Source organism: Lissotriton helveticus, chromosome 6 (assembly GCF_964261635.1).
Source record: "Lissotriton helveticus chromosome 6, aLisHel1.1, whole genome shotgun sequence".
NCBI classification, from domain to species: Eukaryota; Metazoa; Chordata; class Amphibia; order Caudata; family Salamandridae; genus Lissotriton; species Lissotriton helveticus.
The window spans coordinates 977547090-977568698 of NC_136067.1; positions in this window are offsets into that span (position 1 = coordinate 977547090).

A 21609-nucleotide genomic window follows, 5' to 3' on the forward strand; every position below is an offset into this window, starting at 1 on the left:
ACAATGATGTGTTTGCCACCAAATAACACATCATACTCTGTTTTGAGAACTTCTTGCATTCTCAAATGCACAAAGGCAAGCATGACATTGGAAACCATGCTTACTTCGTCAATGATAAGAAGTTTCATTTTCCTCAAGATTCTTGAAACTTCAAAACAAGCATCTCCAGATAGCTTGTGATATTGTAATTTGTTGTCATGCTCCACTGGCAGCATCAGTAAACGATGTAAAGTAATCCCTTTAATGTTATGTGCTGCCAGTCCAGTTGGAGCGGTGACAACACAAGACAGCGATGACTCTGTCCTTTCCTGCAAATAACATGAAATTGCTTTAATAAGGAAACTTTTTCCAGTTCCCGCTTCTCCACTCACGTACAGTCGGACAGGCTTCAACGACGTACATGAGCACTCTTTCTTGTCATGACTTAATCCATGATCAATTTGCATGGTAACTTCGTCATATATTTTCCTCTGCTCAACGTTGAGTTGTCTTTCCAACTCTTCTAAGTTAACCGCATCCTCCTGAGCATGTGCCATGGCTCTTTCCACTTCATTCATAGCAGTGGCAGCTTCATTTTCGATAACAGGTCCTCCTAGTGGATCCTGACTCAATGAAGCAGAACTCTGACTGTCCTGAGAACTGTCTCTGGCAATCTCGGCTGCAATCATTGCTTCCTGCTCAATTTCTGCATTCAACATTTCTACATATTTGGGAAAAGCAGGACATTCTATGGTCTCCTTGGCGGCATTGAAAGAGTCTTCGTAACAGAGAAAATCTCCAAGCAGTTCCTCTTCTGCACGCCAAGGCTTGAAAAGTTGCAAAAGTGCTAAATAGAAAAACTCCTTTTTTTCAGGAGATTCGCCACTCAATTTTCGATGGTTTACCAAGTGGCATTTTCTTTGCTTGACCAGACATCCCTCACTTCCTATTACAGCATACACTCCTTTCTCAGTATCTTCTTTGATGTTCCTCTTGAATATGTAATTTTGAAGAACCTCATACAGACAAACATTCTCGAGGTGAATGCTTCGATTTGGATAATATGTATCCAACATGTTGGTCTTCAAAATGTCGGTACTGTTTGGCTCCTTTTCCGCCAAATACTCAATTTCCCGCACAGGTTTGAGAACTCGATTAGAACATTCGTACGCTCCAATTTCTCGATGCGACAACATCTTCAGACTGAAACTGTACAACTTCTTGCTGAGGCTCTTTTCATGGGAAATGTCCTCCCACATATCCTTCAATTCTGTCTTCTCTTTTTTGGTGATGTAAGACGTCACATACCGAGCCACAGCCATACAGTTATCAGCCACAAACTGTATATCCATGTTAGCATTCCACATGGACAAAATCACCGGGTTGTAGTCGTTGATGTACTTGGACTCTTCGTTCCTCTTCAAATTTTATGTGTTTTTAGGTGATTTCTTCATCACATTATGTCGCAGCGAAGACATCAAACTGTTTACTCTTCCTTTAGAAATCACCGGTCGTGGAAAGCCGAAACGACATTTGGTGTAGAACTTGTCCTTGTTTCGGAATTTACGACGACAGTACTTTCCACATCGATGGCTTTGGAAACGCAGAACTTTTTCTCTTAGGCTTTTCTTCTCCTTTGCGTTTGGAACAGCACACGTAGAATACTGTTGTATAAAACTCATCACTGAGTCTTCTGGATCCGTTCCAAATTTAGGTACATCCTTGATCCACAGCAACATATGTATATGAGGAGCACCTCTTGCTTGGTACTCCTTTCTCCAGAAGAAATCCAACACCTCTCCAAGAGGTGGATTCTTCTTATTCATGATGAAAGACATCATAGCTTCAAATCTATGATTGAAGTACCTACATACATTGACTGGATCCAAAGAGCACAGTTCTCCGGGTGTCTTGAATTCGATGTTTTCTACGTTAGCATTTGCCTCTCGTAGAAATTCAAGTAAGTCTTCCCAGCCATATTCGGCACAGCTCAGAGTGAGGAACCATGTGGGAGTTCCTAAGTTCCTCAGCATACATTTTAAATCACCATGACGACGGTACCAGTACTCATTAGTACCACGCTGACACGCCATGAGATTAATCAGGTGAGAATCCAAAATACTGTCTTGGACATTGACTTTATCCATAAAGTCACTTGCCGAGATGTTTTGCATGTGTATACCACTTTTCAAGATGTGGTTCACTGCATATGACAGTCCAGACAGATCGCTTTCAAACAGGAGATGAAACAAATAAGGAATGCATTGTCGAAACCTAGCATCTCCTGCATACAATCGCAAAGTCCGGTATTCAGAAGCAGGAATTTGATGAGGTCGCTCATCATATCTTCCTCCCTGACCTGTTGGAAAAAGCTGTGGGAAACACCGAGCTTCCAAACTTTCCTCCCAAACACTAACGGGACTCCCTTTGGCTTGTTTCATTTGAAACAACTCAATAGCATTCCCCATGACTTCCTTGGAATGCAAAGGATGAACACTATAATGTTCATATATTTCTTCACTAGTAGAGGGTTCTACTTTCTCAATTTGACCAGCACACAAATCGCTATCCTCTTCCTCACTTACTTCCTCTTCTGCAACATATACATTCTTATAGTATTTATTATTTTTTTTCAAATACAATGTTGCCTTTTTAACTTTCCTAACATCCACTAAATCTTGCCATATTTTCTTATTCTTTGTCGGAACCCCATTAACTAAGATAACCAGAGGTTCCTCTTCCACTTTTTCTACTCCAATTGTGTTAATGTTTTTCTTCAAATCTAGAGGCAAATAAACAACTCTTCCCTTTAATCCTCTCTGTAAATCTTATGGAGGCAATTTCCCTGTCTTTGGCTCCATTCTTACAATAGCCTGAAAGGGATGGATACTTTGAATCAAAATAGATTCATAAGTATTTAAATCCTTCAATTCAGAAGGAATCTCAACCAATTCCAGATTATTATGAACTGCTCTAGCAGGCATCTGGTTTTGATTTAATTTGCAACAACAATAAGTACACACACGTTGATCCAATCCCAAATCAAAACAATTTTCTGCCATCAAGTATGTTGCGAAATCCTTCCATTCACTATTATTTTCCCTTTCACTTTTTGCATATAAATCCACTAACTTAGTCTGATTCTTATAATAAGTGCGTCGACAACACACACAAGTGAAATTTGGCCTCTCACTTGATTTGACCTGAAACGTCGCAATTTCCCTCTGGAAATTATCTGTACTGGAAACCTGTACACTATCTTCCACATTACCCGCTTCTTCTTGGTCAATTTCAACATTCTCCTCTTTACTTCCAAAGTAACAAAACTCAATTTCTTCACATATATTCTTCACATCTATTTCAGAACCATGCAAAAGAGCAGCGCATAATTGTTTAAGCATAATTGCTGGACTCTTAGCATAATACAACATTCTAACTAATTTCCTCACTTTATTATGATGCACTGCTAGCATCCTGAAATGATGAAAAACACTCTGGCATACTCTCCTGGAAAGACAAGCCAGTGAATGACCATGCAAACCTGTCACTTCTCTCACTCTGCAAGGATCTAATTCTTGCAACAACCTCATTTTCTGCTTCAAACTTTTCTTATTAAATGACCGTACAAAATCACAAAGCAAATTGATGGAATCCTGTCGCACACTGCAAATACTACTACACTTCCAGGTGTACACAGGACCCTTAGCACGTCTTCCTAAAACCTCATTACCTAACACCTCTTCTGCCTCTGTTGTCACAAGTTTTTCTTTTTCAACTGGACAACCATCTTTCACTTCATAAGCTCGACCACTGGTGTCAACTGCATGCACCAAATCATTATCCTGGAAATAACTCTCCTCATTAAAAAATGCCTCACAGCTTGAACTATGCATCCATTCTCCAGAAAAAACTTCACAAAAATTACTACGATTAACTATTCTCTTCCATCTACTATTTCTTTTGAAATCATAAATTGCCTTGTTTAGCTTCCTAATTCTATTGATTATCAAAATAAATAACTTACGTTTAATTTCAAATGCCTGATCAATAACTTTCTCAACTTTTTTTTTTCTCTTATAAAAAACCACTTTCTGTTGACCTTTCTTAATTTTTTTAACAAATTGCCAATTATCCTGTTGCGGAACATTCGTTTACGAATGTCCCTAAACTGTTGTTTCCTTCTACTATCATGCACAGAGTTATCTCTTGCTCTAGCAGTAACATTTTTCATTGGCCTTTCCTTTCCGTTTGAATTGCTTCTCTTTTTCTGGACTGAAACATTTTCTGTAGTAATATTTTTTTTACTACAAATATTTCTTATGAATGTTTTTGTACTCTTACCCGGTGCTTTCTTGGTGACTTGACAAATCTTTTTGTTAGAGGACTGCTGCTTTTTTTCATTAACCTGCTGTCTTTGACGTTTTGCAGCCTTTCTCACTCTTTCTTTGGTTGGCATGCTGAAATCTTGAAATGATCTGCAGTTGAATCTGTGGTAAAATATAATAAAAAATGTTATTAACCACTATTACCCAACAGTAAATCAATAACAGTAATCAAAAACTTAAAACACTACTTGACATTTTTACATAGAAGATTTTTTAGTGCTTGGCAAATTTAGAATACAGAAATAGCAGAAAAGAAATGGAATTTATATTCATGTTACCTGTGCTATTTTATATTTCAATCTGATCTAATTTTATGAGCATATTTTAATATTTTATTGAAGACACTACACATAACCTGTTTTTGAAGGTGTCTTTATTTTTAAATTAAACGGTTTACATTTTTACTTTTTATTTATTATAAATTTTTAAAATAAATGTTTATAGTTCCATAGGCTCAAGCACGTCAGCTTCCCATCCTATGTCATATAATTCGGACAAATCTGCATCCTCATCACGTTCTTCTTCATCCTCAGGATTTAAATCATCCTCAGGATCAACATCCACTGATGTTTCAATTACGAGTTCAATGATGAGGTCAAAATCAACTGATTGCTGATTGTCGCTCATGTTGATGTTGTCTTTATCTTTAAAGAAAGATAACAACAATGAGATGTTGCAGAGTAAGAGACAAATCTCAGAGATTATAATAGTAAAATTGTTTAACAAGAGTAACATTTTGCAGCTATTATATAGCCATGTCCAACGATGCTGAGCAGGTGAAGCCTATGTCTAATTTTTCAGTGAACAGGACTCATCTCTTCTTAACCTTGGATAAGCCTCACCGACTCTGTGTCCCCTGCACATACTTAAATGTAAAGGGGCAGATTTATGTTAAATGGCACATCCCCAGGCATGCACCAGTTAACGTGCACCGCTGCTCTGCCACTCATGGTGTGCCGCATTTACAATCAGATAGGAGAAAGCTACGTCAAAACCCTGCGCCTGCTTGAAGCAGGCATAGGTCTTGACGCAACATTGTGGAGATGGGGCACCCCTGAGCCTTGTTGGAGCTGAATCACACTTGCGATACAACTCCAGCAATGCGCCACCTTTACGGCACAGATGCGTCACGCATCTGTGCCATTTTTGCCCCATGCTGCGCCGCATTGTAAATGCAGCACACCATGGGTGGCGGAACAGCAGCGCAGGATGACTGGCACATCCCTGGTGATGCGCCAGTCATCATAAATCTATCCCTAAGCTTCTTATCTTGTTAGAGAAGAACCGCCATATGTATCATCAAACTATTTTGCATTTCCTAAATAGCCAATTTTAAGGGATAAATAGCAATTCTTTACCATTCCTAATTTGCGATGAGCAAATTGCTAATTGCAAATTACCCATTCATTTCCATGGGCCAGGAGGCCCATAGGAATGAAGGTGCAATTTGCGATTAGCAATTAGCTCATCGCAAATTAGGAATTTTTCCAAAGGTGCAGGGGTGTCTCAAGAACACCCTGCTGCACCCCTGAAAAAGAAATTTGGGGGCATATGGCGCACATACACGTCATATGGCACCTTTTGTTTTTTGGAAAAAAAGCTTTTTGAAAAGAATTCGCAAATTACCACCAACTAGAAGTTGGTGGTAATTTGCAAATCCTTAATGGCATTTTTTGCATATTTTTTGTTTGATACATTGCATTTAAGGAATCGCAAAATTTGCAAATCCTTCAGTACAATCGCAAAATAAGGAATAGCAATTTTTGCTATTCCTTATTTTGCATCAAACTTGTTTGATACATACCATTTGTCTAATTAGCATTCGCAAAGGCCGAAATTCGCAGAATTTTGACCTTTGCGAATGCTAATTAGCTTGATACATATGGCCCCAAGTGAGGCCTGTCTTGCAACATGGTGCATCTTTTGCATCACTGCTGCATCGGTTTCATGTGGCACGTTTTTTTTACACCATGACACATCTGCCTAAATGCATCAATTTGTAATTTTGTCGCCTCATAGCAAATCTTTTGCACCGCCGCTGCATCAGAAAAGTGACGCACAGTGGCGCAAAAGAGGCATACACCTATCATAAATCTGTCCCTAGCATTTTAAAGGATTAATTCAGGATGACGATAAGGTGTGGCCTATCCAGAGGTTTGTTTAAGGTGAGGCCTACTCAGGATTGCAGATTAAAGTTACGCTTGATGAAAAATACAGAGGAGATAATACATGTAAAGGCCTACCAATGAAGTAAGTAATGTCCACTTTATTGCGCCAGTCATCATAAATGTATCCCTAAGCTTCTTATCTTGTTACAGATGAACCGCCATATGTATCATCAAACTATTTTGCATTTCCTAAATAGCGAATTTTAAGGAATAAATAGCGATTCTTTACCATTCCTAATTTGCAATGAGCAAATTGCTAATTGCAAATTACCCATTCATTTCCATGGGCCAGGAGGCCCATAGGAATGAAGGTGCAATTTGCGATTAGCAATTAGCTCATCGCAAATTAGGAATTTTTCCAAGGGTGCAGGGGTGTCTCAAGAACACCCTGCTGCAGCCCCTGAAAAAGAAATTTGGGGGCATATGGTGCACATACATGCCCTAAGGGCATGTATGGGCGTCATATGGCACCTTTTGTTTTTTGGAAAAAAAGCTTTTTGAAAAGAATTCACAAATTACCACCAACTAGAAGTTGATGGTAATTTGCAAATCCTTAATGGCATTTTTTGCATATTTTTTGTTTGATACATTGCATTTAAGAAATCACAAAATTTGCAAATCCTTCAGTGCAATCGCAAAATAAAGAATAGCAAATTTTGCTATTCCTTATTTTGCATCAAACTTGTTTGATACATACCATTTGTCTAATTAGCATTCGCAAAGGCCGAAATTCACAGAACTTCGGCCTTTGCAAATGCTAATTAGCTTCATACATATGGCCCCAAGTGAGGCCTGTCTTGCAACATGGTGCATCTTTTGCATCACTGCTGCATCAGTTTCATGTGGCACGGTGTTTTTTACACCATGACACATCTGCCTAAATGCATCAATTTGTAATTTTGTCGCCTCATAGCAAATCTTTTGCACCGCCGCTGCATCACAAAAGTGACGCACAGTGGCGCAAAAGAGGCATGCACCTATCATAAATCTGTCCCTAGCATTTTAAATGATTAATTCAGGATGACGATAAGGTGTGCCCTATCCAGAGGTTTGTTTAAGGTGAGGCCTACTCAGGATTGCAGATGAAAGTTACGCTTGATGAAGAATACAGAGGAGATAATACATGTAAAGCTCTACCAATGAATTAAGTGATGTCCACTTCATTGCGCCAGTCATCATAAATGTATCCCTAAGCTTCTTATCTTGTTACAGATGAACCGCCATATGTATCATCAAACTATTTAGCATTTCCTAAATAGCGAATTTTAAGGAATAAATAGCGATTCTTTACCATTCCTAATTTGCGATGAGCAAATTGCTAATTGCAAATTACCCATTCATTTCCATGGGCCAGGAGGCCCATAGGAATGAAGGTGCAATTTGCGATTAGCAATTAGCTCATCGCAAATTAGGAATTTTTCCAAAGGTGCAGGGGTGTCTCAAGAACACCCTGCTGCACCCCTGAAAAAGAAATTTGGGGGCATATGGCGCACATAAATTTTAACAACATTCCTTTACCTCAAAAACGATTTTCATGTCATAATTTGAAAACACTGCCCATGGGGAAATGACTTAAAATGTCCTTAAGACACATGAAAGTGTTTTTTTAAAGCCTTTGCAAGTTTTTGGGTCACTTTTAACATGGCTATGTAACTCAAACAGTCAAAATCTAAATTTACCATGCACAGGTGGGACCATATTTACAAGGAATGTGCCCCACGGGGAAAGGTCTTTTAATGTAATATGGGAAAAATGACATCAGAGACACTGAAATGCCTTATAAAGAAGCATACACCATTATATCCTTGTCATAAATTTACAAACCATTCCTTTTCCCCAAAAACGATTTTCAAATCATAATTTGAAAACACTGCACATGGGGAAATGACTTAAAATGTCCTTAAGACACATGAAAGCGTTTTTGATTGCCTTTCCAGCATGGTTGGGTCACTTTTAACATGGCTATGTAACACAAACATTCAAAATCTAAATTTGCCATGCACAGGTGGGAGCATATTTACAAGGAATGTGCCCCACGGAGAAAGGTCTTTTAATGTAATATGGGAAAAATGACATCAGAGACACTGAAATGCTTTATAAAGAAGCATACACCATTATGTCCTTGTCATAAATTTAAAAACCATTCCTTTTCCCCAAAAACGATTTTCAAATCATAATTTCAAAACACTGCACATGGAGAAATGACTTAAAATGTCCTTAAGACACATAAAAGCGTTTTTTGATTGCCTTTGCAGCATGTTTGTGTCACTTTTAACATGGCTATGTAACGCAAACATTCAAAATCTAAATTTGCCATGCACAGATGGGAGCATATTTACAAGCAATTTGCTCCACAGAGAAAGGTCTTACATTAAAATGGGAAAGATAACATCAGAGACACTCAATTGCCTTAAAATGAAGCATACACCATTATGTCCTTGTCATAAATATTATAACCATTCATTTTCCTCAAAAACGATTTTCAAGTCATAATTTGAAAAGACTCCACAGCTCCTATGCACAATAACACCCTGTCAGTACTAATACTTCACATTTTCTCCAATTACATTTTCTCAAAGAAACAAAATCTATTTGTAAAACACTTGAGACAAAGCAACATTTGAAGAACACAACTTTCTTCATAATTTTCTCCTTAAAGCACACTATTCTCTATCTAAATTAAAGAAATCTTTTCTCACCTTAGCAAATACTTTGAGTTTCAAAACAGTCTCAGAAACACACCAATTTGTCTTCAGCAGAGCAAAAGGTATGCACTCCAGAGTCTGCAGCTATCAAAAGCACAGAAATGCTGTAATTCTTCAGACATATCTCTCATGTCACCCAATCAAAACTCTTCCCTCACTTTTTTTCAAATGAAAACCCTTCCCCCCTCTGCCATTTCATGCCTTTTCTGCATGGCAACCACGTCTTGGAAGACCTCTGGTGTTTGCAAGTTCACACAACAATGTTGCAATTGAACTCTGAACTCTCAGTGCACCTCATATCCAGTGCATTCTTTCATTTAATGATTTTTTCTTGACCACTCAAAATACATCTTTCAAACAACTCATCCATGCACCCTAACTTTCTGTTTTCAGCAATCAAAATCCACCAATCACTGTTACTGCTTCATTAACACAGAAACTCCACCGTTTTTTTCATTTTAAACTCTTATTTTTTCAACTGCCATTTCATTGCCACACTTCATCTGACTGCAGGAGAACCTTCTCTCACCATGTTTTCTGTCTGGATTGTTGGACATAGTTACATCTATTGGGCTCAGAGGTATGCTGAGAACAGGAATTTACCTAACCTCAATTTACAAGATGTGGAAATTAAGTGGTTTGGCCACAGAGGATTAAAATGTCACCAATTGATACCATTGGTGAAAACCTTTATGCATTTGCCAAAACCTGACCTGTTAATTGTGCACTGTGGAGGTAATGATTTGGGCACTTTGACTGGGGTAGGTCTGGAAATGCTTTTAAAGGACACCTTTGAGCAATTGATGGCACTTTTTCCTCAGACTGCCTTGGTATATTCAAATATATGCCAAAGACAGAAATGGAGGTGGTCAAACCAATTTTGTCCACAAATTGAGAAGTCGAGGAAGCATGTAAACAAATCTGTTTCAGCTTACATGAGAGACCATGAAATGGGCTCCCTGTACAACAATAACTTGCGTTACTACATGCAAGATATCTACAGAGGAGATGGAGTTCACTTCTCAGATGAGGGCAACAGAATTTTCATTCTGAATTTAAGACTGTGCATTGGTACCTACTTATAAGTACCTAAATGTACCATAAACCCAAAAGCTCTTCTCAGAGCTACCCTACATCTGATCACTCACAATTATTATTTTACTCTAACATTTTTCACAAATTTTCAACAAAGTACGCTCCCTGGGGCGCTACCCGGTACGCGAACCGGGAGCTAACCTCGCTACATTTTTAAAAAAATGTTTTTTTTTCTCACATATGGGCCTCCTCAGCCACCCTCAGAAAACCTAGGGGGTCAAGATAAGTCTACCGTGCCCCCTTCTACCCATTCTGAACATTATTTGCCCTCCATCTTGTATCTTAATTCGACCGAAACACAAAATGGTGGACTCCCGTAACGCTTAAGGTTCGCGAACCGGGGCGCTCGCCAGTTCGCGTACCGGGTCGCTCCCTGGGAAGCGCACCATCAAAAAAGGTGGGAAAGTAGTTTACAGAAAAGCGACTGGAGACAATTTCACCAAATATAGATTACCTCATACTACATACCAATGCCTACCATTTTCACAAATTTGATTGAAATTCCATTTAACCATTTAGCCTGTAGACCTCTCTAAATACCCTGAGGTAAATTACTTCACAAAACACATCTGAAGTGTTGGAATTGACAACCAATTAAAATGTTACTTTCATTTTCTACTTTTTTTACCTGACATTTGATTGGCTATGTACCTGAATATATATAAAGGAAGAGAGAGAAACACAGCCATTTTGACTACTACTTCCTGAACTACATTGCAAGATCATTTTCACTCACAACTTAAACTTCTTTTTAGAAGGTGAGATATTATTTTATAAATTTGAAAACATTTTCAGATAGTTATATACTATCCCTCTGTAAGAGTTAGACATTGAGAAAGGCTTCTTTATTATAATTATGGATTGATTTAGGTTTCTGTGGTATAATTATGAATTTACTTAGGCTTCTTCACAGGCACTTTTTAATAGTACTACTTCACGCCTGAAACCATACAGTGCCCATAGATTACTTCTCTGTTATAAACTCACAAGTACCTGTCTGAACTTAAACCCAACAGTGCCCTATCTCTACTGATATATTTATTTTTTATGCAAATTACAGCAATAAAATGGAAGGTGAGCAGAATGTTTCCTTCGAAATTGTTCTGGAGAACAACACAGAAAAAGATATTGAGGACAATGATGACTCAGATTTCATGGATGAATCACGAGACCATGAATTAGTTCAATGTGTAGAATCTGTGGATCATTTACTTCATTATGATGACGGTCAAATGTGGGAACTTATGTTCACTCAACAAGAGGACATATCGGACAGTCAAATGCTAGACGTTCTATTAAATTTTGAAAAACAATCCGAAAAATAAAATTGTATGTAATCTTAAAAAATTGTTTGAGTCTTTAATCATTTTTATATGTAATTCATAAACTAGTTAAATGTTAGAAATGTTATTAAATTTTCAAACACAATCACAATAATAAATAATTGCTTAAAAAATAAAAAAAATTAAAAAATAATCAACAAAACCAACAATCAATTAACAAACAGTATTTGAAAAGTCTATCATTCTTTTTTCCTTATAGTACGCTGCCCAGAACGCTTCCCGGTTCGCGAACCGGGCACTACCCACGCAAAAAAAACAAAAAAATTTTTTTTTTTTGCCCCGCGGGGCCCTTTTAAAGCCTCCACATTAAACCTAGGGGGTCAGGGAGGATCTACTATGCCCCCTTATGGTCATTTCCCCCTTTGTTTTGGCCTCCTCTTGTCTCTCAATCCTATCAAGAGACAAGATGGCGGCCGCTCCGGACTGTTTAGAATGTTGACAGACACCGGAGAGCCAATCAGCTTCGCTACGCGAAGTTCCGTTACGCGTAAAGTCCGCGAACCGGAGCGCTGCCCGGTCCGCTGTTACAGATATATATCTTTTTTTGAACGTTAATTTCTCAAAATCCACTGAAGCACATATATTGAGACCTAGAAAAGGCACATCGGGCTACCAGTCCCTACAATTTTGCCAAGTTTTGTGGAAATCCATTCAGCCGTTCGGGCTAAAAGTGAGGCCAACCGCCCTATGGAAAACTCAATGTTAAAAACACGTTGTGGGACCCCCCTTTTTTCTCGGCCCCCCCTTGACGAACCCCCCCCAAATTTCCAGGGGCTGCTCAGAAACAAAATGTTCCATTTTCCAGAAAATTTCAGCCAATTCCGTCCACAAACGCCAAAGTTATTAGACACAGAATTTTCAAAAATCCCATAGGGAAAAAATCCTAACTATATATACCTACTGGCGACCGCCAGTAGGTAATATATATATATATATATATATAACTCACGTGAAACTTTATTTATTGTTTGTAATGTGAACATTGTAAATTACCCGTGACCAAGGCGAAGGAGTCGCTGAAACGCGTTGGGTTTTTCCATGTTTGAATTTTCATGATGCTGCAACTGAAAGAATAAAATACTTTTGAGATGCACGCACGAGATTGGGATTGAGTAACTTTTACTGCTGTCAAGGAGAGTGCATGGCGTAGCTGTTGTGGCTACACGCTGTGAATCGGCATTTACACAGGGGAACCTTCGCCCCTGATTTGCACCGTTGTCTGAAGAGTCCCGGCATTTCGGAAGGACGTGGAACTGTATAACTAAACATTGCCGGTTGACCGCGTTGGATTGAGCCAGATTGTGGTGAGCGGATTTATCATTTTGACAAGGCGCCTTGCCGAACGAGTGTCGGGAACGGGACCGCCCTTCAGATTTGGAAGCTTTGGTACCGCGTAGGGGTGTTTACATTCTTGGAGCGGCCGAAGCGACGTGAAGGGTGAGTCATACAATCTTTGTTTGTTCTCCGAAGCTGATGTGCGAGTGCGCCACGTTTAAGCTTGAGCGAATAATGAACACACGCCTGTGTTGAACTTGTATTGGGCTGGTGTGGCTCACCACGAGACTGTATCGGAACTATCTGGTTTTTGGCATCAATTGAATTACGCGACTCTCTCGCGCCCCGTTTTCAGCAGAGGCACATGCTGATTGTGGTGGCGTGGGTCCTTGACATTTCCCAAATATAAATCAACCACGCTGTGCTATCTGTAATAAGTGAAAGAGCAACGGAGTGTTGTATGCTGGAGGGGAGAACCCCACGTGAAAATTAAAATGGATGATGATGCAGAAGCACGAAGAAGATTAAGGGCACAATCAATGTTTGTGCAATCTGTCAATGGAGCAACAAAAAGTGATTCTGCTGCCCCAGTGAAAGTAACCGTGAATAAATATCAGAGACTGGAGAAACTAATACGTAAGGAAATTTCACGGTGGTGGGAGGCAATTACTCTGGAAAAATATCAAGAGGAAAAGAGGATTCCTAGAGGCTTAAGGATCCTAATTGCCCCTTCGCATGAGGAACCCGACATAGAGTTGGCAGAAGAATGGGCAGCAAATCTAATGGACTGCTCCAACCGTATGTTATCGATTTTGATTAAACGCGCATGGAGAGATAGAATGGCGCTATTAAAGATGATCTCTGAGCTCAAGGATGAGTTAACCAAAGAAGATACTAATGAGAATTTCACAAAGAAAATGGAAGAAATTAATAAAAAAATGACCAAGCATGAAGATGAGATTGTTGCGAAAAAAGAAAGAAAGTTCCTTAGAGATAAAATTGACTATCAAGAAGGCCGGATCTTCACTTTCAGCCGCAAATATGATAACATCAAGAGAAAGGGTGTGCAAGCAAGCATTGACACCGTGAGTGCGGCGGCAGTAATATCGGAGGAAGAAGTAATAGAAAGTGATGCGTCTGAGGATGGCCAGGTATTGACAACAAGAAGTGTAACCAAAAATCAAAGCAAGGTTCCAAATTTTTGGGAGGAATTTCAGATGATGAATCAAACGAATCAACCCCAAAACTGGCAGATAGACAGAGGACGGGGACAAGTGAGAGGAAACAGAGGAAGAGGCAAAGGAAGAGGAAATCGTGGAGGAAGCACACCCCAAGCGAACAGCCAATCAGGAGGGGCGGCTGGAAAAAGTGGAAACACAATAACCCCAGTGGGAGTGGAAACACGGGGTTCAAAGAAAACAAAAGAAAAATGAATCGCCGGAATGTGGTAAACTTATCCTCTCATATATTAACTGAAATAGAAAATGATGTTTTGCAATATGGTCTCTCCTTCTGTCCCTCAGCTAACTTTAACTACTCCCAGGAACGGATAGACCTTTTTAAATTTACTAGAAAGCTGAGGTTACAGAAATGGAACAAACTTAAGGTCAAAAATACTGTTGTGAATATGTCAAATATTGTACCTGCACGGGAAACTATTGATGAGGTGGCTACTTTAATCGCTATGCAAGATTTGGAGTTGGGGACACCAGCTAATACACCAAATGATGCTATAGCCATGGGCTACAAAATAAATCTGAATTGCCCTACTCCTTTCAGGCCCAAGTCCTCATTCAACCCCACACTGCCTGCATGTGGTATTGATACCTTCGAAACCCTTGTCATTAATGATTTTAAAAACTTGGCCAAGAAAAAACAGTGGTCAAATGACAATTTAAGCAAACAAGAGAGGCTTGCTGTTAAATCATTGGAATGTGACTCTTCAATTGTTATTCGTCAATCGGACAAGGGGGGGAATGTTGTTTTAATGAATGTGGAAGACTATGTTGAGGAGGGCATGAAGCAACTGAGTATGGTAGATTGCTATGAAGTATCCTCACTCCAGCTAATTGAAAAGAGCAATAGCACTTATCATGAGATGCTAAATAAGTGGCGGCTGGATGGTATTATTGAGTGGGAGGAATATTCTTTTTTGTTAAACCGACATCCGAGAATAGCCAGTCTATACTTGCTGCCCAAGTTACATAAGAACCCCGTCAAGCCTCCTGGCAGGCCTATAGTGTCTTCCATTGGTTCTCTCCTTGAGAACACGTCAAGATATATTGATTTCTTTTTAAGACCCTTTGTTGAGAATGTTCCTTCCTATTTTAAGGACAGTAGGGACTTCATCAGCAAACTGACTAATTTTGTATGGCATGATGATTACCTTCTGATTTCACTTGACGTATGTAGTCTCTATACGTCGATTAGACATGAGGATGGTATGGAGGCATGCCGAAAATTCTTGAATGCGAGATCAATCTCATATTTCTGTCATACGGAAATGATCATGCAGATGATAAAATTCTGTTTAGAAAACAATTTTTTTGTTTTCAATGAAAAGTATTACCGTCAAAGGCAAGGTACGGCGATGGGAACTTGCTTTGCTCCCAGCTTTGCCAATCTCTTCATGGCGGGCTGGGAGCAGCAAGTAGAGAGGACACATCCGATGTATCGTGGTCATGTGAAATTATGGCTACGATATATCGATGATTTGTTCATCATCTGGAAAGGGACGCAGATGCAGGCTGAAGACTTTATTGAGGACCTGAACAGAAACAATCTGAATATCGTTTTGGTTGGTCAGATCAGTGCAGAAACCATGGTGTACTTGGATCTACTGGTGAAGGTACGGGAGGGTAGCCTATCAACCAGTTTATACCGTAAGGAGACTGCCGGCAACACCCTGCTGCACGCGGAGAGTGCACACCCTAAAGCCCTGATAAAAAGCATTCCGTTTGGTGAGTTCCTCCGGGCTCGGAGGAACTGCAGTACAGATAACGGCTTTGAGAGTGAGAGTGAATGCATGAGAGAACGTTTCCTTGAAAGGGGATATCAACCCTCAGTCATAGAGACAGCTCTGAAAAAAGCTAGTATTATCAGCCACTCTTCTTTGTTGAAGGCCAAAGAAATCTCAAAACCAACTGAGAAAAATGAGGTGATTAGATTCATCTCTACGTACCATACTAAATCTTGGCAGATACAAAAGATTCTCAAACACCATTGGAATGTCCTGAAGACTGAGCCTACTCTAACTGAAGTTTTGGGTGACAATCCGAACATGACGTTTAGGAAGGCTCACTCGCTGAAAGACAAACTGAGTAGGAATGAGGTGAATGCTATTCCAGTAAAGAGCCCGGATATTCATGGCTTTTTTACCTGCATGAAGTGCAAAGCATGCAGGTATAGTAAGAACATTAAGAAAGTCTTTTTCCCAGTAGAAGATGTAGAGAAAACTATCAGTAAACATCTCACCTGTCTGTCAGAGTATTGTGTGTATGTACTCATGTGTCCTTGCTCTAGGAAGTATGTGGGTAGTACAATGTTCCCAGCAAAGAAACGTGTCCTGGAGCATATGAGATCGATTGAAAACAAAGATCAAACCTCCCCAGTTGCTCGTCACTTCGAGGAGTTGCACAAGAGCAATAGAAATCTATTGAGATTTTTTGTAATTGATAAACTCCCGGTTATGAAAAGAGGGGGAGACAAAATCCGCAAACTCAGACAGATGGAGAGTAGGTATATCCTCGAATTAGACACTCTGATGCCGAGAGGTTTGAACTCGGAAGAAGAGATGAAATGGCATCAGGGGGAGTGACAATTTCGGGGATGTAGAGTTGAGAAGATGGAGTACCTGCCTTTGTAGAATTGATGTAAGATTAATGCAAAAATAATGTAAATAGAATACTGAAATTAATACTGTATTATCGCATGCATTTGATAGTATCTAGAGTCGACTTAGTGCTTCTTTGATGATTTTAAAACTTTATTGTTTCACTTTTTCACTGATTTTGAGATCTCATGGTCGTGACAAGATCTAGAGGAGTTATAATATATGAGTTCTGATTGGCCCATTGCTTTATATTTCAGATATGGGAGCGTGATGAAAGGAAGGGAAACCTCACTGGGGTGTTGAGCACTGAAGACCGTATGGACTTGTGACTATGATCTCTCACTTGAGACTTTTTCAAAACATAAGCTGTACCAATAACCATTGATGTATAAATTCAGATTTGAACTGCCGAGTGGGGAGGTCACCGGTTATAAATTAAGAAAACAATTTTGTATTTGGTTACACTAACTCACTTGAGTATAAACAATATGTGAATATTAACATATGCTATGTTTTTGTTTATGGTGAAAACCTTTGACACAGATCATAAGCCACAGTTATCCATTTTGGTATAATGATTTTTGACTTTCCTTCATAACCCTTCTTTAATCGACCCTAATACCTGTTTTAAATGACTGGATTGTCTTTATGTATTTAGGTTTGGGAAGGTTTAAGACGTTTATATGGGTCACATTGAGGTTATTACTACACTCCAACATGGCCGCAAGACTAGGACCATGAGTCCTTTGTTTATTTTGAGCACTTTTCTCACGTGAAACTTTATTTATTGTTTGTAATGTGAACATTGTAAATTACCGGTGACCAAGGCGAAGGAGTCGCTGAAACGCGTTGGGTTTTTCCATGTTTGAATTTTCATGATGCGGCAACTGAAAGAATAAAATACTTTTGAGATGCACGCACGAGATTGGGATTGAGTAACTTTTACTGCTGTCAAGGAGAGTGCATGGCGTAGCTGTTGTGGCTACACGCTGTGAATCGGCATTTACACAGGGGAACCTTCGCCCCTGATTTGCACCGTTGTCTGAAGAGTCCCGGCATTTCGGAAGGACGTGGAACTGTATATATATATATATATTATACAGTAATATATATATATTACCTACTGGAAGTCTTTAGTAGGTAGGTATAGTTAGGACCTAGTTTCCATAGGTATAGGATTTTTTGACTTGCCTATAACTTTAGTGTAGTTTAACCAATCTTAATGACATTTTCCCAAACAAAAGTGACAAAGTAAGTTCTGTCTGTCATGGAATGTTTTGGGGGTGATCTGTGCTTTGTTTGTAATGTTAATCCCCATAGGAACGCACCGTCAAACCTACAGCCCGAACCGGTGGACAGAATTACACCAAGGGGCATATTTACAAAAGAAGTGATGGAGAACAGAGTTAGCCTTGTTGTCTCAATGCCGCGCTCCACCACTTATGAAATGCAGGTTTGCACTGTATTTACTAGAATTAGGACGGGGCGTAGTTCGCGAAGTAGCGCTACGGGTAGCTACGCAAAGTGCACTTCGCACTACGCAAACTGCGTAGTAGCATGTTCGCACTGTGCAAGATGTTGTTTCAATGATTGCACAGTGCGGACAAGCATCCGGCACTGTGCAATCATTGACAATGGTATCTTGCACAGTGCGAGCTGTACTTTTCCGCCGCTCGAGTAGATTTTTACTCGAACTGCAGCTTTCTCAACGCGGACTGGTAGTTTCTCAACGCGAGCGGTCGCGAGCATGCGCGACCACTCACAATGAGAAACCTGACCTCGCCACATTGAGAATCTCGCCGGGAGTTTAATTTTCCATGCTCGCGATCAGCAACATCAAGTTGCTGATCGCAAGCATGGAAAATTAAACAAGGAAAAAGTCTCGCGAGGATGTCATTTTGCTTGCTCGCGGTCACCAACTTGACGTTGAGGACCGCGAGCAAGCAAAAAATTATCGCTGCACTACGCTACGCTACCCTACGCATATTTGCACTGTGCCACATGCAGTTCGCGTAGTGCGAAGTTGCGCAAACTTCGCAAATTACGCGAGCATAGCGTAATGCTTTGCCCAGGGTTAACTAGAATACGGTGCAGCACTGAGCTGCTCACTGCACTGGTGCTGAGTTTAGCAGCCTAGCACCGACGCAGGCACACTTCTACTGTATTGCAAGGCTCCTCTTCTTCCAAATATTTAGTTTCTAACTCCTCCACATCCTGGTCCTGTTGTTGTTGTTGCTGTTGCCCCCACCTCCTACCTGTGTCGCCATTTTTTATGTAAAAAAGGGCAAAAACTCTCCACATCAAGTTACATCCACCTGCTCAGAATAAAGTTCAATGAAAGAAGATTCAAGAAGGAAGAGTGTGTCTAATCATTTTGCTGAAAAGTATATTATCCAATGATATTCCTTACTTTCAGAGTCATGTGATATTAGCGGGGTAAACAACCTTTACAACGCAACTTTTACCACGCAGTACCTTTACAACGCAACTTTTACAACGCAAACTATTACAACGCATTGCACTGGGGGCGCTCTAGGATAGGGAATAGGTTTAATGTACTATCCAACACCTTCCCTACTATCCACGGGGACTAAAGTTGGAATAGTAAATTAAACAATTCACTATCCAGCGCCTAAAAGCGTTGTAATGGTATGCGTTGTAAAAACTGCGTTGTAAAAGCATGCGATGTAAAAGCATGCATTGTAATGTCATACATCCTATTAGCGGTGATCGACATAATCGCTGTTAACAACATATTTATGGTTACCGCTCGAAAGGGGAGATTCAAAATACAAGTTTAAGGTAGTTTTCTTTAAAAATGGAAACAAAAGCAGAACTTTCAATACTATAATAGTGAACAGCTATACTAAAACTCTTTCACAATATCTCAATATATGTTTTAGAGTTGTTGAAAAAAGCGGTATTGGTGATTATCGATATCATTGCGACTTTTGCTGTCTTCGCAAAACAAAAACTAAATAAAAAAGATTTTGTTAAAAATTACTATAGGCAGACACTTTTTTATTTTTTTATTGATTTCAATTCCATCAATGGAATTACACAAACAATCTGAAACATAACTGTCGTCACACTTAGTCATAGGCGGTCCCTCCCAACTCCCCGTTTTCCTTGGATTGTATATGAGCTAAATACGTATTCTGTACTGCTTAGCTGCGATGCCCATAGGCAAACACTTTTAAACAAGAGAGCAGTAAACAACTAGCATCAAGTATCAATCATAATAGGTTTATATATGAGCTTTTAAGTGTATTTAAAACACACAATATCCGCAATGGATGATGTCATTGTGACTTTCGCCGCAAACACAGGAAACGCAAAGTAAGAGTGATTTTGATAAATAATTATTATACACAGACAACCTTAAACAAGAATACAGTAAACAACTAGTGTCAAACATCAATCAAAATATCGGTCTAAATGTGTTTTAGAGTTTCTGAAAAACAAGCAATTAACATGACTACAAACGTCGTTGCGATGTCCGGTGTCACCCCGAGTATGGAAAATTGTCTTTGAAGATGATTTTTTGGGAAAACCACGACAAAAATATGAATTTGAAAAATACATTAATAAAGCTCTACTGTTAAATATACTGTAGAATGTGTCCATATATATGTTTTGCACTTTGTACAAAACACAGGCTCTTCATGACTACCGACCTTACTGCAACGATGTCGGTAGTCGCAAATGTAGAAAACATTTGTAAAGGTGTTTTTCTCTTAACTTGATCACAGAAAAAAAAGTTAAAACAATATCTTACTAAATATTTAGATTTAAACTATATTTAAAAAATATTCCAATGTGTATTTGTCAGTATGTGAAATACATTTTCTGATCACAGATTCTCTACAGGAAATGTGACAATATTGTGCAGACTCAAAAAATGCTTTAAAAAAAGTTATTAATGTGCTTTCTGATAGAGGCATACAAAATCAAAAAAGAGTGGTATATAATATAAATATAATATACAATATCCAATTATAGAAAAAAAAAATTGAAATCTTAGAGGCTCACTTTAAAAAAATAGACATTTACAAACAAGACATAAAATATAAAAAAAGTCTTTGAAATTCACTGAAAAAGACAAAGGTTACAGGATGGTATAGTTAGGAATGAGTGTTTAAAAAAACCTTAGAACTTCATTGAAAAAAGCAAAGGTTAAAGGGAAGTTATGGTCAGGCTCAGGTTTCTTTCATACAACCAGAGAGATTTAGCTGTTATTGTTAATGAGCTATCAATGCACTGCTTATGACCTCACATATTACATCACTCGTGACACGGTGAGTGACATCACTGATGATGGTGCTGATGACATCTCAAATAACCCCTACATTAACTTAATAATAAATATATTTATAATGTTACATGTATCATTTTTAACATATTATAATACAATTTAAACCAAACCATTAACAAACAAACATAACTAATTTAACTATTTACAAATGTGGAAACATACAGAAACTTGAACTATAGGAAAAGAAGAGATAATTCCTAGATATATAGAAGAAGATATCAGTGAGGAGGTGCAAGAGAGGTGTAGGCCTGTTCATGTATGAGAGTGTAGTAGTGTTTGCAGGGTTTGCCAGGATTTAACCGATACAGTAGGACCTCACCCATGTACTTGCAGTGCTGTTTTCTATTTGCTTTACCTCTGCAAATATTGGGACTAAATAGTACTGGTATCGATGTGATATTGATCTTAAGTGCATGTTGTGAAATGTAGGAACACTAGCTTGGTTTCCAACCATAATTTGTGCAGAATATCAATGGGATCACTTGCATTACTTTCTCTGTGAAGCAAACTCT